Here is a 16529-nt window from a genome sequence, read left to right as displayed (position 1 = left end):
AAATAAAATTTATTTTTTTAAGCTCATTTGTTCTTTACTTTTATTTAGTAATTACTAACTCGAGTATCACAAAGGGAGTTTTGGGTTTCTAGGATAGAAGCGCTCTTGACAAACTGAAAACCCGAAAAGCTTGTTAATGGTGTTTAGCTTGGTTGAGCATAAGGGGTTTTTTTTTTTTTTTTTTTGGGGGGGGGGGGGGGGGTGGTGGGGGGGTCATTTACAGAAATTACAATAGTATAGTAGATCAACTTCATTGAAAGTAAATTCTTTTGATAATATACCAACTAACCATAAGAAGATTGAGAAGTCATCGCTTCAAGACCCATTTATTTAAGGCTACAGAATAGCAAAGATTTGATTTGGCCTTCAAACAAGGCACATAAACATCACTACTCAATCTTCATTAGCATATGGTAAATGCCTTACAGAAAGTGACACATTACGGCCACAAACCATCTATTCATCTCTAATTCTCTATTATCATAGTTTAGAGCCTGAAATGCAGCAGCGCAGAAGTCCCATGTATCAAGGCCTTTTCCTGCATAGTACACAACATAGTCACTTATTGTGGTTTCCCTGTACTTTGGAGGATCATCTGCCGATAACAATTCCTTAATGGGTCCGTAAACTTTTGTAGTTGGCTGAAAACCCGTGGAAAAAAAGCTCGCCACAGATACTCTTGGCCCTACTCAGTTTGCCAATACTCTATGTTCAACACTTTTAAACCTATCGTTTGTTATAAGCTGGAAAAACCAACGGTAAAAACATGTAAATTACTGCAGCCAAAAAGGATCGTTCTTGATTTTAGAGCATCAAAATTGACAAATACAAAATAAATTAGTATCATGTATCATGTATTCATTTGCAAGTGAGTCGACTTTTGATCTTAATCAATGTGGTGAGTTGAGCTAAACTATTGTCTATATCTGAATTACATTCAACAAATGCAACTAAAACAAATAATATATATAGTGCAAAAAGACCACAATTATGATAAATAAGACAAAACAATCTGTGAAGGTACCAGTAATGAATAATGGGCTAGATACATTCAACAAATGCAACTAAAAGAAATAAAATATATAGTGCAAAAAGACCACAATTATGATAAATAAGACAAAACAATCTGTAAAAGTACCATTAATGAATAATGGGCTAGATTATGGTGGATTCGGCTTTGTTTAATAAAGCCCATAACATATAATAGTACTTTTAGTGATAATGGGCCTGGGCTATGTGTATATAAAGGCCAATAGTCTAATTGTAGAAAGGATCGGATTAGTGATTGGTGAATTGGACGCTGAGCATCTCAAATGCTCTAAGGAGACCGGACATCTTGAAGAGTCCAATTTCATTATTGATTTCAATATAGACTTCGTTTCATCAATTTTGAAAATTTCTTCCATTATTACATCAATTCTCCAATTCACCAATCACTAATCCAATCATTTCTACAATTAGACTATTTGCCTTTATATACATATAGCCCAGACCCATTATCACGAAAGGTACTATTAAATGATATGGGCTTTATTAAACTAAGCACAGCCCATTATTCATTAATGGTACTGTTACACAATCACACACAAACAAACAAATAAAAAAAAAATCCCTATCAAAGATGGAATCAAAAATTGTGAAAAAAAAAAAAAATCACTCCAAACCCAAAAATTCAAATCTCACTAGCACACAATAAAAATTATTTCCCAAATGAAAATATAAAAGAAAAGAATAAGAAATTTCTCTTTTAGTGGAACAAACGGCGGATTTGTTTCTCTTTGTTCACTCTCACATTCCATTATTTTCTTTTCTCTCTTCTATTGGCTCCTCCAAAACCAAGAAAAAACATATTGTAGCCCTCTCTGATTTCACGTTTTTGCATGGCTTCCAAGAAGAGAAGTGAACCTCTTTTTATTGCTCCTAATTAAAGTCGATCAAGCTAGCAATATGAAATCTATACTAATTTGGTTCAAAGTCGGTGAAAAAAAGGAAGACCACTCCTTTTTAGGAGTTACGACTAACATGGACACTACTATCTTGAATTCAAGTCACGTCCAACAAATCTAAACTTTGACTTGAATTTCATCAAGTTTAACAATACAAATCATTTTTAGATATATTCATCAAAGCCCATAAGGGCAATCACAATCCCCAAGTACACTCAAGTTCATGCATCTCTTGAACTTTAGCATGAGACCTGGTTTAGACAAAATACCACATTTCTCTACAATCTCATTGGCCACAATGCTTTCTTGGCTCTCATACCACTTATTGTGCAAAAGACCAAAATTACGGTAAATAAGATAAGACAATCACACACAATAACACCAAGATTTACGTGGTTTCCTCAATGTGAGGCCAGTATGTCCACAAGCGAAGACGGTGAAATAAAGGAAAACCACTCCTTTTTGGAAGAGTTACGGCTGGGCCCCACCATCCTAAATTCAAGTCTCGTCCAAGTGGTGGTAACTCCTACCCCACTTAGGGCTATGGAGTGTTTTTTTTGTCCCTCCATGGTGTGTACCAGTGGAGGTTAGGTTTTCTTCCAGCCTTTAGGGTTGTGGAGCATTTGTTCCCCCCCAGTAGATCCGGTGGTGGCTACTCTTCCCATAGTCCTCTTAGGGCTTTGGAGATTTGTGTTTTTGTTCTTTGGTTTTTTTTTTCTTATTGTTCTGATAGGAAGGTTCTCTTCAAGACGTCTGGTGGGTGACGCTGCTTTGGTTCATGTCACCGACGAAGGGCTGGCCGAATTTTCATCTTCATCTTTTTTTTTTTAGGCCAGATCTACGTTCTTTCTCCGGCTTCTGTGAGACACGCGCCCCTCAGTTGCATTCATCATCATCTTCCGGTCTTGTCGTCGTTTGAATCGGCTGTGCGGGTCACCAGTGATCGACGTGTGACCATCACGTGCCAGGGTTCTGTTTCTTCTTGGACCGCGCGTGATGGGGTGGCACCAGGGGCTGTGGTGACCGATCTGCTGTGGGTGAATCCGGGGACTGCGCTTGTCCTACACGCACCATTTTTCTGGCGAAGACAGTATCATTTGCCGTCGGCTTGGGTTGAATTTTTTTGTCTATTGTGTTATGTATTTCCTTTGTTTTTCCATACACAGTTTGCCTTTGTACTGCTCAATTTTTACTAGAATATCTATTAGCTTGTAGCTAAATCGTCCCTCTTTTATTTTTAGAGTGTGCGTTATTGTATAGATAGGCTCAAATACTATTCTTGTAAGGTTTGCATGTGTTCTGCCTAGGCAACTATGTTTTTAAGTCAGATCCTGCTGGCTTAGAGTGTAAGAGGGTCTTATCCCTCTAATCTCAAGTTGTAAGCCTTCGGGCCCTTTGGGCTTTGTTAGTAATATATGGTAGCACATGCTACATGTTTGAAAAAAAGAAAGAAAGTATACATTCCCTAAAGTGTCATTAAAAACAACAATTAGATTTTGAATAGATCAGTATTAAATTTTTTATTCAATAGTAATTTTAACCGTCATGTAATGAGTATGAACTTAAAAATGTGAAAATTAAAATAAGAATGCATAGTATTTCTGTTTTCCTATATTTTTCACCACGCCTAATGTTGCCACATAAGTTTGCCTAAACTAGACAATGGTTATGATTCCATCAAAAATTAATTGTCTAACATACTCATGTCTTAGCTAGGCTTATGTGTCTAGACTTCCAATTGTATACTTTACTATAAGCTGTAGACATTGTAGCTTCACTATCGCAATGCAAAGAAATGGCTAACATAGGTTGTGGCCACAAATTTATGTCTAATAACATATTCCTAAGCCATTCTGCCTCTTTTCTTGCCACCGTCAATGCTATAAATTCTGATTCCATTGTAGAATACGAAATACACGCCTGCTTCTTTGATGCCCAAGAAAAGGCACCTCCACCAAGGGTAAATACCCAATCAGACATAGACTTATTGTCACTTATGCTAGTAATTCAACTAGCATCTAAATACCCTTCTAGTATAGCTGGAAACTTTAAATAATACAATCCTAAATTGATGGGTTTTTTCAAATACCCAAGGACTCTGCTGATTGCTTTCCATTGATTTATACTAGGATAACTAGTGTATCTAAAAAGTCTGCACATTGCAAAAGCAATATCTGGTTTGGTATAATGCATGGCATACATCATGCTACTAATTGCACTAGCATACTCAAGCTGTGCTATTGCCCTTCCAGAATTATCATTTAATTTTATACTAGAATCAAAAAGTTTATTTGCTTCTTTTATTTGAAGATGTTTGAATTTAAGAAGCCCTTTCTCAATATAATGAGATTGACATAGTGCATAACCCCCACTATGTTTCTTTACTTTAATTCCTAAAATAATATCTACTTTATTTAGATCTTTCATCTTAAACATTGAAGTAAGATACTTTTTAGTTTCATATACACCTTTCATGTTAGTTCCAAAAATTAGCATATCATCAACATAAAGGCAAACAATGACACAATAATCTTTTGTGAATTTTGAATAAATACACTACAAAAAAATCATTGTTTTGAGTCGCTTTTTTAGAGCCCTTTTAAGCCCTAAAAACGACTCTAAACAATTTGAGTTATTTTTTTTGAGCCGTTTTACAAACGGATCCACACCTCAAGTATTAAAAACTAAAATTGATCCGTTTCTCCATAAAACGGCTCAAACTTGAGCCGCTTTTATAAAAGCAGTTCAAACAAGTTCGAGACGCTTTAAAAAAGCGTCTCAAAACAGTTAGAGTCGCTTTAGACAAAAGCAGCTCTAACTTTTTTCTAAAGCGACTCAAACAATTTTAAGACGCTTTACAAAAGTGACTCAAACAGTTTGAGCCGGTTCAAAAAAAGCTCTCCAACCAGCTTGAGATTAATTACAACCGTTTTAAGGACCCTAAAACGGCTCTAATTTTTTTTAGAGCCGTTTTAAGGTTCCTAACGGATCTGAATAAAAAAAAAAAAAAATTGAGTCATTTTAGAAAAACGACTCTAAATAAAAAGAAATTAAAAAAAAAAAATTAAATACCGATATACCAATTTATAAAATGTGGGTCTTGCAATTTGCCGTTTTCTCAAGCCAGTACCAACAGACAAAATTGTATGAAGCAAGTCATTGTCTTTTACCACACACAGCGACTCAAACTCACCCAGAAAATGATAAGCATACACAAATTAAATCATGGAAGTCATTGTGCAGAAACAAACCGGAAATGAAGTGTTCTGGAAATCATGGAAGTCATTTTTTCTTTTCTTTTGATGAACTAAAAGCTTAATAACCAAACACAACAAACTACACTCCAATCAAAACTGGATTCGAAGTTCAACAAGAAACAAAGCCTGGAAGCCTACATCAAAATAGCAAACCAAGACACACCCAGCTCAACAGCAGAGCATACACCACAACAAACAACACACAACATCCAAAGAAGCAAGAAGCACACAGCTACACAACTCAAGAAAAATCAAAACAGAGTAACAGCCACTGCCAACAGATTAAAAGCAAGAACGTCCGGAAATCATGGGTTCCGACTTAACCCCTTGCCCAGTTGCTGGAAACCGCTTCTAATCGCCGGAAATCAGCTTCTGGCTCCACTGGTTGTCTATCCATGGAAGATCGGGTCTTTGGGTCACGGGTTCGCCGGATCTCCTCTTTACTCTGACCGGCGTTTCTCTTGGCTCCCAGCTCTCTCGCTCGAACTCCCTCACTCTCGGTCTCTCCTTCTCCGTCTCACCCTCTCTCAGACTCTTCTCTCTCGATCTCTATCTCTCAGTCTCACCCTCTCTCAAACTCCCTTTTCATCTCTCTGGTTTCGGGTGAGAAGAAGAGATACAAGAAATTAGAACAGAAAAAGAAAAAGAAAGCAAAAAAAGGAGTTGCGTGGGGGCAGGCCTAGTGGGCACATTTTATAAGAGAAAAAGAAACAAAAAAAAAAATTGAAAAATTTTGAACAAAAAGATTAGGGCGCGCTGGACACGAAAATTTTCGTGTCCCGCGCGCCCCCAAGTCAGGCACCCCCTCAAAACGACTTGGAGTCGTTTTGGGGGAAGACGACTTCAGTTGGAGTCGTTTTCGCCCAAAAGGGCTCCAACGAATTTTATTTTTTATTTTTTTTATTTAAAAGAAAAACTAAAAAATAAATTAAAAAATTAAAGAAAAAATGAAAAACAAATTTTTGTTTAAAAAAAACCTGGAAATTAAAAACAAAACTGAAAATTATTAAAAAATAAATTAATAAACAAACGAAAAAAAAAATAAAACCAGTTTTTATTTATTTATTTATTTTCTATATATATATTTTTTTTAATCTTATATATATTTTTTAATTTTAATAATTTTGTGAAATGTATTTTTGTCATTAGAGGGAACATTTATATTTTTTTGGTAGTTTCTGGGGGAACATTTAACACATGATCGATCGTTGTACGATCTAAGTGATCGATCGTGATACGATCTATGTGATCAATTGTGGTACGATCAATGTGATAGGGCATGGTACGATCAATAGTTCGTAATACGATTTATGTGATCGGTCGTGGTACGATCAATGTGATAAGTCGTTGTACGATCTATGTGATCGGTCGTGGTACGATTAATGTGATAGGTCGTGGTACGATTTATGTGATCGGTCCTAGTACGATCAATGTGATAGGGCATGGTACGATCAATAGGTTGTAGTACAATTTATGTGATCGGTCGTGGTACGATCAATGTGATAGGTCGTTGTACGATCTATGTGATTGGTCGTGGTACGATTAATGTGATAGGTCGTGGTACGATTTATGTGATCGGTCCTAGTACGATCAATGTAATAAATCGTGGTACGATCAATGTGATAGGGCATTGTACGATCATTATGTCGTGGTATGATTTATGTGATCGGTCGTGGTACGATCAATGTGATAGGTCGTTGTACGATCTATGTGATCGGTCGTGGTACAATTAATGTGATAGGCCGTGGTACGATTTATGTGATCGGTCCCAGTACGATCAATGTGATAGGTCGTGGTACAATTAATGTAATCGATCATGGTATAATCTATGTGAACAATCTATATGATCGATTGTGGCGCGATCATGTGTGATCGATCGTGGTACGATCATGTGTGATCGATCGTGGTACTATCTAAGTGTGATAGATCGTGGTACAATTTATGTGATCAATCGTGGTATGATCATCTGTGATCAATTGCTTTGATCAAGATGGCTCCATTTTGAACTTTTTTGTTAAAACGACTCAAATTAGAGCTGCTTTAATTAGAGCCGTTTTATAAAAGAGGCTTAAATTAAAGTCGTTTTTGTTAAAACGACTCAAATTAGAGCCATTTTAATTAGAGCCGTTTTAGAAAAGAGGCTTAAATTAAATTCGTTTTTGTTAAAACAGCTCAAATTAGAGCCGCTTTTGATAAAACAGCTCAAACTAATTAGAGCTGTTTTAATAAAAACGGCTCAAATTAGAGCCGTTTTAACCAAAATTGGAGCCGTTTTGGTTAAAAAGGCTCAAATTAGAGTCGTTTTGGTTAAAAGGGCTCAAATTAGAGCCGTTTTAACCAAAATGACTCTAATTAGACCCTTTTAACAAAAACGGCTCCAAATAATTTTGAGCCGTTTTAAAAAAGCGACTCTAATTAGAGCTGTTTTGGTTAAACGGCTCTAATTAGAGCCCTTTAAAAAAAAATATCTAATTTGAGCCGCTTTAGTTAAAAATGGCTCGAATTAGAGCCGTTTTGTTAAAATGACTCCAACAAAAACGGCTCAAAAAGCTGTTTTTTTTTTTTTTTTTTTTTTTTTTTTTTTTTTTTTGTAGTGATATACTTATCAACTCCATTATGTTTGAAATGATTAGATAAAATAACAGTATCAAACTTTTCGTGCCATTGTTTAGGTGCTTGTTTCAACCCGGCCATATAATGACTTAATTAATTTATAGACTTTCTTTTCATTTTTAGGTAGAAAAACCTTTCTGGTTATTCCATGTATACTTCCTCATCGAGATCACCATTTAAGAAATCATTTTTTACATCCATTTGATGCACATACAAATCATATATAGATGCAAGAGCCATAAAGCCATAAGAACACAAATAGATGTGATCCTTGCTACAGGTGCATTGGTATCGAAATAATCAGTACCCTCATTTTGTCTAAAGCCTTTTGCAACTAACCTTACCTTAAAAGTTTGAATTGATCCATCATAATTATATTTCCTTCTAAATTTCCATTTACAGCCAATAGGTTTGGAACCTAGAGGTAGATCCACTAGTATCCAAGTATTATTTGATAATATTGAATCCATTTCATTATTTACAACTTCTTTTCAGAAGGCTGCATCTCTATAAGTCATAGCTTCAATAAAACTTTTTGGATCTTCCTCTGTGTTAAGTGCAATGGGTATTTTATTAAGGATTATATCCCTATTTCCTTTTACAAGGAAAACTATAGCTTAGAATGAAATAAAATCAAGACCAAAATTCTTTTCATTTCTAACTCTAACTCTTCCTTTGTTCTATTGGCAAATCTGTAACTAATCTCTTATCATTGTTAAGAGAAGTACTAAGATAAGAGTCAGATACTTGTGTTTGATTAGGTTCTGAAACATATTTAGAATCATAGTTGAACTTATTTTCAATAAATTCAACATCCCTTGATTAAACTATGACATTAGAGCTTAAGTCTAATAAGTCTATATGCCTTGGAATTTTCAGCATAACCTACAAACACACTTTTGATTGCTCTTGATCCTAATTTAGATCTTTATGGATCAGGAACTTTGTGAAAGGCTAAACCGCCACACTCTAAGATAATCCAGGTTTGGCTTTCTATCGTTCCATAACTCATATGGTGACACTTGCATTTTAATAGAAGACACTCTAGTATGAATATGGCATGTTGTAAGTAGTGTCTCTCCCCATAAATTAAAATGTAACTTTGCGCTTAAGATCATGGAATTAATCATGTCTACAAGTGTCCTATTTTTTCTTTCAGCCAAACCATTCTGTTGTGGTGTGTAAGGTGTAGACTTTTGGTGCACAATTTCATGTTCTTCACATAAGTAGAAAATTCATGTGGAAAGTATTCTCCACCTCTATCAGTTCTAAGAAATTTTATTTTCTTCTCTTTTTTATTTTCTACTTCATATTTGTAATGTTTGAACATGTCAAAGGCCTCATATTTAATATTTATATCGTAATTGCTGTCAGTTACATGAAATGAAAAGTTATGACTTTTCATATGTGCCCCTTCAACATTTATAAATATAATCTTTCTCCTCCGATTTTATCATCCAGTTTTTCATTCTCAATTTTAGAAATTCACAACTGAAATTATAGGAATTCTTCAGAATTGCTTTCTGTAGAATTTATAGCTTTGTTGTATCCTAGAGGCGATTTGCTAGCAACTTATTAGCAAACTCATTTAGAGTGGGGGAAAATATCGTCTTAAAGATAACGATTCATCGTACCTCAAAACTATCTTTTTGTTTCAGATTTTTGTTCTTTCTCACATAATATTTTGGTAACAATTTCAGTGTTTTTGTTTTGATTCTTCTTCTTATAACCTTATATTTCTAACTTAAGTAGTAACTTGGCAGACCCTTTTACCAAAGGTTTATCTCTAGAATTGGTAAGGGTAACATCTATTGGAATATGACTAAAACTCTTTCAAAAGAATCACCAATAATGGTAACACAACTTTTTTTTTTTTAAGATCTATTCTTATAAAAGGTTTAATAGGTAATAACAAGTGATTGATAAGTGATTAGTTTAGCACTGGAATAATTAAGTCTCATTCAGGATGGATCAGTGCTGATTGTTATGATTTCGAAGGATAAGCTGCACTCTTAATGAAGTTCAAATCTAGAAACAAATGTCTTAGTAACAGGGACATAAAAGGAACTTCACATATGAACAACGAAGTTGTGCCACTTCTAACAAGAGTTAAAGTTTACTCTTGTAAATGCTCATTAAATCGAGATGTAGCACAAGGCCATAATAGTGTTAACAATTATGAATTTCTTATGTGAATTAGATAGTTTCATGTGTATGTTATTTCCGGTTATGAATTATAAAAGTTTTGGTTTAAGCTTAGGCCACCACTAACTTTCTCATAACTTTGAAATGACTATACTAATAGAAGATTTAAGTCAAAAGATACCATCTTGTATGCATGATAATATCAATACTAAAGTTGAGAATTAAATATCACAATCTAAGTGGGGGATTTTTATATATTATTGTCAAATTGTAATATTATAAGTGTGATTTGGTGGCTAAGTGGTTTAACAGTTTTTTATTCTCTTGAAGAGCTGACATTTGAATCTTATGATCAGCAAAATGTTGGTTTTGATGTATTTATTGGCTAAAATATTTCAACTGCAATTATGCTGTTGTGAGGATTCGAACTCCAGCTCTTCAAGATAATAAAATACTGTTAAACCACTTAGCCACCAAATCACACTTATAATATTACAATCTAACAATAATATATAACAAAAGGAAGTACTCCTAAAACAAAAAGAATTAATATTTCTTTTGAGAGTGTCATAACTTAATAGCCACCAAAAAAAAATTACCCATTATTTGTGGATTTTGATAGGTTTTAATAAGGTATGGATTGCACCATCAACATGTAATGTGTGAGTTTTCTCTCAAACCACCAAGCTGGCTATGCACCGATTCCACCCCACATAGCCGGCTTTGCACCAGATTTATCTCTCCCTTTTCCTGCTTTCTTCTTGCTTTCCTCCATCCAACAGGCTTGTTTTGGTCTATCCCCCTTCATCCACCATGTTTTTGGAGTTTGGATTTGGTTCTTTGGATTTAGATCTGCTCACTGTCATCCGCTCTCTCAAGACAAGCTCCTCAGCAATGGGTACACCAGAGTCTCTGGAGTCCACCGGTGGTCTTCCTCATCTCCTCCGTCACCTAGAAGATGGTGCGTGCTTCCCACGTGCCAGCAAGCTCATTGACTCAACCGGCCTGTGGAGCCTCATACAGCACCCTCCTCCACTTTTTGCAACATCCCTCGGTGGTTCAAGACGATTCCGCCGTTTCCAACAGCTGAGAGGCCATCCCTGGGCGGCACGTGGTTCTCACACGCCAACCAGGAAGGCTCCCACCCTGCCAGACTTACTGCTGCTATTTTTGTATTTGTTTGTTTGTATTACTGGGCTTATTTGTTGTATCTCTCTCCCATTGTTTACTCCTATTTTGGTGTTTAGGTCCATGTGACTAAATACACATGTCAAATCACCTTCAATGGTGACCCCGGCTTTGTTGCATCCGTGCCTTGAGCCACAGGAACCGCATCTTTAGAAGCTTTACCTTTGTATACTTTCGTTCTTAAATTTCTTTTTGGGTTGCCCAAGCCCTATTGTCTTTTTTCTTTCTTTTTGTAATTGGTTTCTTATGTATCTAACAAAAAAAACATGTAGTGTGTGACAGGAAATAGAAGCTATTTGCATGTTCGAACTCTTTTACTTGGGTGAGCTATAGCCTGAGATCATGATTATACTGCACCAAAACCACCTCTGGCCTATGGCTTCTGTAACGACCCACCCTCCACGACACAATATTATCCGCTTTTAGCTCCCAAAACCAAACTTCCCAAGAGGTCACCCATCTTGGGATTGCTCTCGCAGAAGCACGCTTAACTGCATAGTTCTGATAGGTTCATGGCCATAAACGGTGCATTTATATATATAAGCACATCTTCATTCTCAGGCGATGTGGGACATCACAATCACCCCCTCTTTGGACCCAGTGTCCCCGATGGTATCTCTCATTGGGCTTGTGCACGCTCCCACCATCTTAGGTTGGGTAATGGCTCTAATACCATTTGTAACAACCCACCCCCAATGATACAATATTGTCTGCTTTTGGCTCCCCAAACCAGACTTCCCAGGAGGTCACCCATCCTGGGATTGCTCTCGCAGAAGCACGCTTAACTGCAGAGTTTTGATAGGTTCATGGTCATCACGGTTTTAAAACGCGTTGTGTCATAAACGATGCATTTATACATATAAGCACATCATCATTCCTAGGCGATGTGGGACGTCACAACTTCAAATCCCGAGTCCTAATCTCTCAAAATAAGCTCATGTGGAAGCGCCTAGTTGTCTATGCCATTTATAGTGTAATATCTGAGACATTATTTAATAATTAGAGTATAAAATTTGAGTAAATGATTAATTAAAATTATTTTAGTAGTATTAAAAATGCAATTGAATATTTTTAAAGTCTAAATAAAATAAAAAATAGAAATAATAGAAAAGAAATTAGAAATGAAAAATAAAATTAAAAAGAAGCATGGGGCACAGGTCTGTGCCCCACACTCACTCAAATGGCCACTTGGCCATTTAATATAGAAATGGCCAAATGGCCATCAAATAAAATTAAAAATATATATATAAAATTGGTGGCTGTTATAGTGTACGCATGACTAGAAATGAAAAGTTGATTCTTTGCAAAAATTCAGTGAATAGTATACTTCTGAGGTCTTAGTATATTTATTTATGCTAAGGCGGTGGACTCATAATTCCACCTGTATGGATGCGGCAACCCCCTCAACCGTACAGACGTTTATACTTTGGTTGCAGGTTTTGCAGATATAGATATTGATTCGTCCACCTAGCGTATGGGATGCTATGATTGGAGCTTATCCAGTCATAAGTCACGGACTCATGGGTTGTCCGCATTTTGGGTATTTGTTTATGGCTCGTGTCCTACGTGGCACATGTATTTGTTGAGCCTATATTTTAATATGTAGTTAATGTAACATGTTTTATAAGCCTTAAATAGATAGACTTGTAAATGGCTCTTGTTGTTGATAACACTGATGTATTAGATGTAATCCCGCTATTGACATGTGTTCCGCTACACATTGATATTTATATTCCGCTGTGTTAGATGAAACTCTGAATATCAAGTACATGTTATGAAACGTGTACGTTATGTTGGTTGAGCGACATGTAGTCGTGCCACTGTGAAGATCCGTTTGTATGTTTTTGAAAAAAAAAAAAAATCGGGTCGTCACATATAGGACCGCATGGTGTCACAAGTACGAAATTAAATTTAAAGTTATTTTATGAATATGAAGTATCATTACTAAAATTAAATAAAATAAGGTGTCACAAATATGATCCAAAAACAATACACCCGAACAAACACAAGAATAATGAGAAGACCTGCCTGTAGAAGATCTCCAATGTTAACCATTAGAGACCTTGGCACCGGAGGGATGTCAACCCACTTGTCATGGTAAAAAACTTGGAGGCCACCAATATGGTCTTGTAAAAGAACAGTGAGGAAGTCATTTTCCGCATGCTTGCTTGTGCCCAATGTTAACTCTAACTGTGGGCAAGCAGGATAGTAATGGCACCGAACTGCAAGCCCCTTAGTGCAATCAATCTCATTTAGGTGGTTTGGGTTCAGCCCAAGCGCCTCTAATAATAACTCGAACAATAAAATCCCCAACTTCATCACTAGCTTCGAGATTTGCTCCAGTATATCTCTACAGGCATATATATATATAATATTAATAAGCGCATTAGGTGGTCATTAAGTTTGAATCAAGGATCAGTTGATCCTTCAATAAAATGAGATGAGCTAGGTCCATCAGGGGTCATTGAGGAATTTCTACAAACAGATTGTGTGCGGTAACTCATGCCCTGAGTTTAGAATGAATTTTAAATTCAATCCATTTCCTTTATATAACCACAGCCAATCACAATCGTATTTCGACGGCAAGAACCCATCACCATCTCATTCGAAAATGATGGGTGAATTATTTCAATATTTCCCAACTCAATCTAATCTAGATGTGTAGAAATATTTGATGGACAAATAATATGAGTGAGAAAGAGAACTGACGCAGAAAGAGAAAGAGACTGATGATAGATTAGGAGTAATTCTATACGTCATATTCTTGTTCCGCTTGTATCCCTCTAATAATGATGAGCATTTTAAAATCATCATTGGACTTGTACTTAATCATTATTGATCAAACAATAATTTTAAAAGCCACATCATTATTAGAGGGATACAAGAGGAACAAGAATATGATGTCTAGAATTACTCGAAGGACTAGAGTCTATAAAACAAAGTAATGCTACAAGGAGGTCCTCCTTTGTCTTCCAAAAAAATGTTACGTGACTTTCAAATCACCTTAGACCAAAATCTAATAATGATCCTATCAAATTCAATGGTAATTTTAAATGACATTTGGGAGGACCGAATTCCTCCTTATAATATTATCCAATTTAACAAGTAAGCTAAAGCTAAATAAGGTAAGAAATAAATAGAATATTAGAGAATATTAAATATTAATTCTAACAAGATGTATGTGAATAATTCTGTTGAGCAAATGAGATAATTAGAAATTCATACAGTCATTAAGGTCGTTTCATGAATTTTAAAATGCCTAGATCTTAACAATTATCCAGTGGATTATATATTACAAAGAGCTGTGATTGGTGCACAATACAATTGCACAACACTTACACAACACAAGACACATGGGACAAAACCCATATGGTAAATTCACTCACATGAGTCTCACTCTATGTGTCTTATGTTGTATAAATGTTATGCAATTGTGTTATGTAAAAATATTTTTCCTATTGCAAATCACATACCTGCATGCAACTGGCAATTCTTTAGCCTTTGGGAGAGCAGATGCCATTCAACAATAAAATGTATCCCTCCAATTAGATGCCGGTGCGCTATACAGATCAAAGTTGCTGTTATACACCCACGGTCTCTTGGGGTCACGAGTATACAACTCTTTCTTCACTTGAGTATCTTGCTCATGAAACCTACGCACCCCTTCCTTCATCTCCTCCAAAACACTCAAAGGGATCCCATGATTGACCAGCTGAAAGAAACCCCACGTCTCCGACGCATCATGAATGCTTTCAACAATCTTCTTTCGTTTTCTTACATCTTTGTCGATGCCTTGGAGATCTATGACAGGGATATTAAACAGGGTGTCACCAGAGGCTGAGACGTTGTCAGTGTCATGTGGTGGGTGATAGAATATATGAGGGATCTCAGTAGCCCCAGCATCCACTAGTCCTTTAACGCCGAGCTTTGTGTCATCAAAAGCCTTCAACTCACTTGCCCTATTATAGTCTGGCTTGAGCGTTGCCAGAACTTCATCTCTGCCGGTAACGACTATTTTGGTTCTTGGGTGATGAAACCGGGAGGAAGTTCTGCTCAAATGGGCCTCATTATGTTTTGCTAATACAAAAGAAGGTATGTGACCAGAAATGTAAAGAAAGCAACTTGACAAGGATATGCACCCACTAGAAGCCCTTCTGAAATGCCCCATTTGATTTTATCAAACACGAGGAAAGATTGTCGGCACTCGGCTCCCTGTTGACTACTTTTAGTCCTTCACTATTGCGGAGTAAAATCTGGACAAAATTCTTACGTCGTGAAGCAAAGAAAAATTCTGTGGTTATCTTCCCGGTGTTAAGCATACTGAAGTTTCCGCACATGCAGCCTCAGCCGACTTGCCATCTCAACACCTTGCCAATATTGCAACCATCAAATCAGGAGTGATTAGCATCAATTCTGGAAAGGATACAGTCACCAAATCAGGAGATACTGAGGCCACCAAATCAGGCATTGCAGCCACCGAGTCTGCAATACCATCCGCAAATCATTCTGGAATGAGTGCTCTCCAAGACAAGCATCAAGCAACCTATGGAAAGAACCTAGTCGACAGAATATGGCAATATCCTGCAGCTTATGGAAACATGCAGACCCTTGGCACTCAAGACAAATCTACAAGATCCTCCTCACCACTATTAGGCAATGACAGCATGCGTTACTCTCCAAATATACTCACTGATGGAATTAGACCAAGATAGAAAGATCTGTGTAATTTAATTTATTTCTTATTATGCTTTTATGCAAACATGTATATAATGATGTAAACCTCAGTTGATTGAATCAAGGAAAACATTCCTACATTTCAAAATTTCTTTCATGGTATCAGAGCTCTAAGGCACACGCCCAAATTCTCCTCTGTCTTGCTTCCCGAACCTCTCCACTTCTCTCTGCTTCTTCTACCTTACCCCTATTTTCTGAAATGGCAGCCTCCTCTTCCAACAACCCAGCTACTACCTTGACTACCTCCCCTCCTCCAAATCTAGCCTTTCACGAAAAACTAGAAGGACCTAATTATCTCAGCTGGATCACTCAATTTGGCCCCATTCTCCGTAGCCAAGACTCCATGGGTATTGTTGATGGAACTGAACCATGCCCACCCCAATTTCTCCTTGATGCTGAAAATAAGGAGATCCCCAATCCAGCCTTTGCTATTTGGCAAAGAAAAGACCAAACTATCTTGAGTTGGATCAATATTACCCTCTCCAAGAAAGTCCTATCCACTATCTATGGCCTGGAAACATCAAAACAAGTGTGGACAGCATTAGCAAACCAGTTTGCTAATCAGTCTAAGTCTCGAGTTGCCAATCTCAAAACAAAGTTGCAGAGTCTTCACCAAGGCTCCAAAAGTTGCTCAGACTATATTCAA

At 36.6% G+C, this 16529-nt stretch overlaps 1 pseudogene; it reads right to left on the bottom strand.

Moving 5' to 3' along the window:
• Window positions 1-487: 487 nt before the first annotated feature.
• Window positions 488-15317, bottom strand: LOC133878933 (1-aminocyclopropane-1-carboxylate oxidase homolog 1-like; annotated as a pseudogene).
• Between the last annotated feature and the right edge of the window lie 1212 nt (window positions 15318-16529).

Source organism: Alnus glutinosa, chromosome 1 (genome assembly GCF_958979055.1).
Source record: "Alnus glutinosa chromosome 1, dhAlnGlut1.1, whole genome shotgun sequence".
In the NCBI taxonomy this organism is placed as follows: domain Eukaryota; kingdom Viridiplantae; phylum Streptophyta; class Magnoliopsida; order Fagales; family Betulaceae; genus Alnus; species Alnus glutinosa.
Note: the sequence above shows the minus strand (reverse complement) of the source record. Positions and strands in the feature narration are given on the sequence as shown.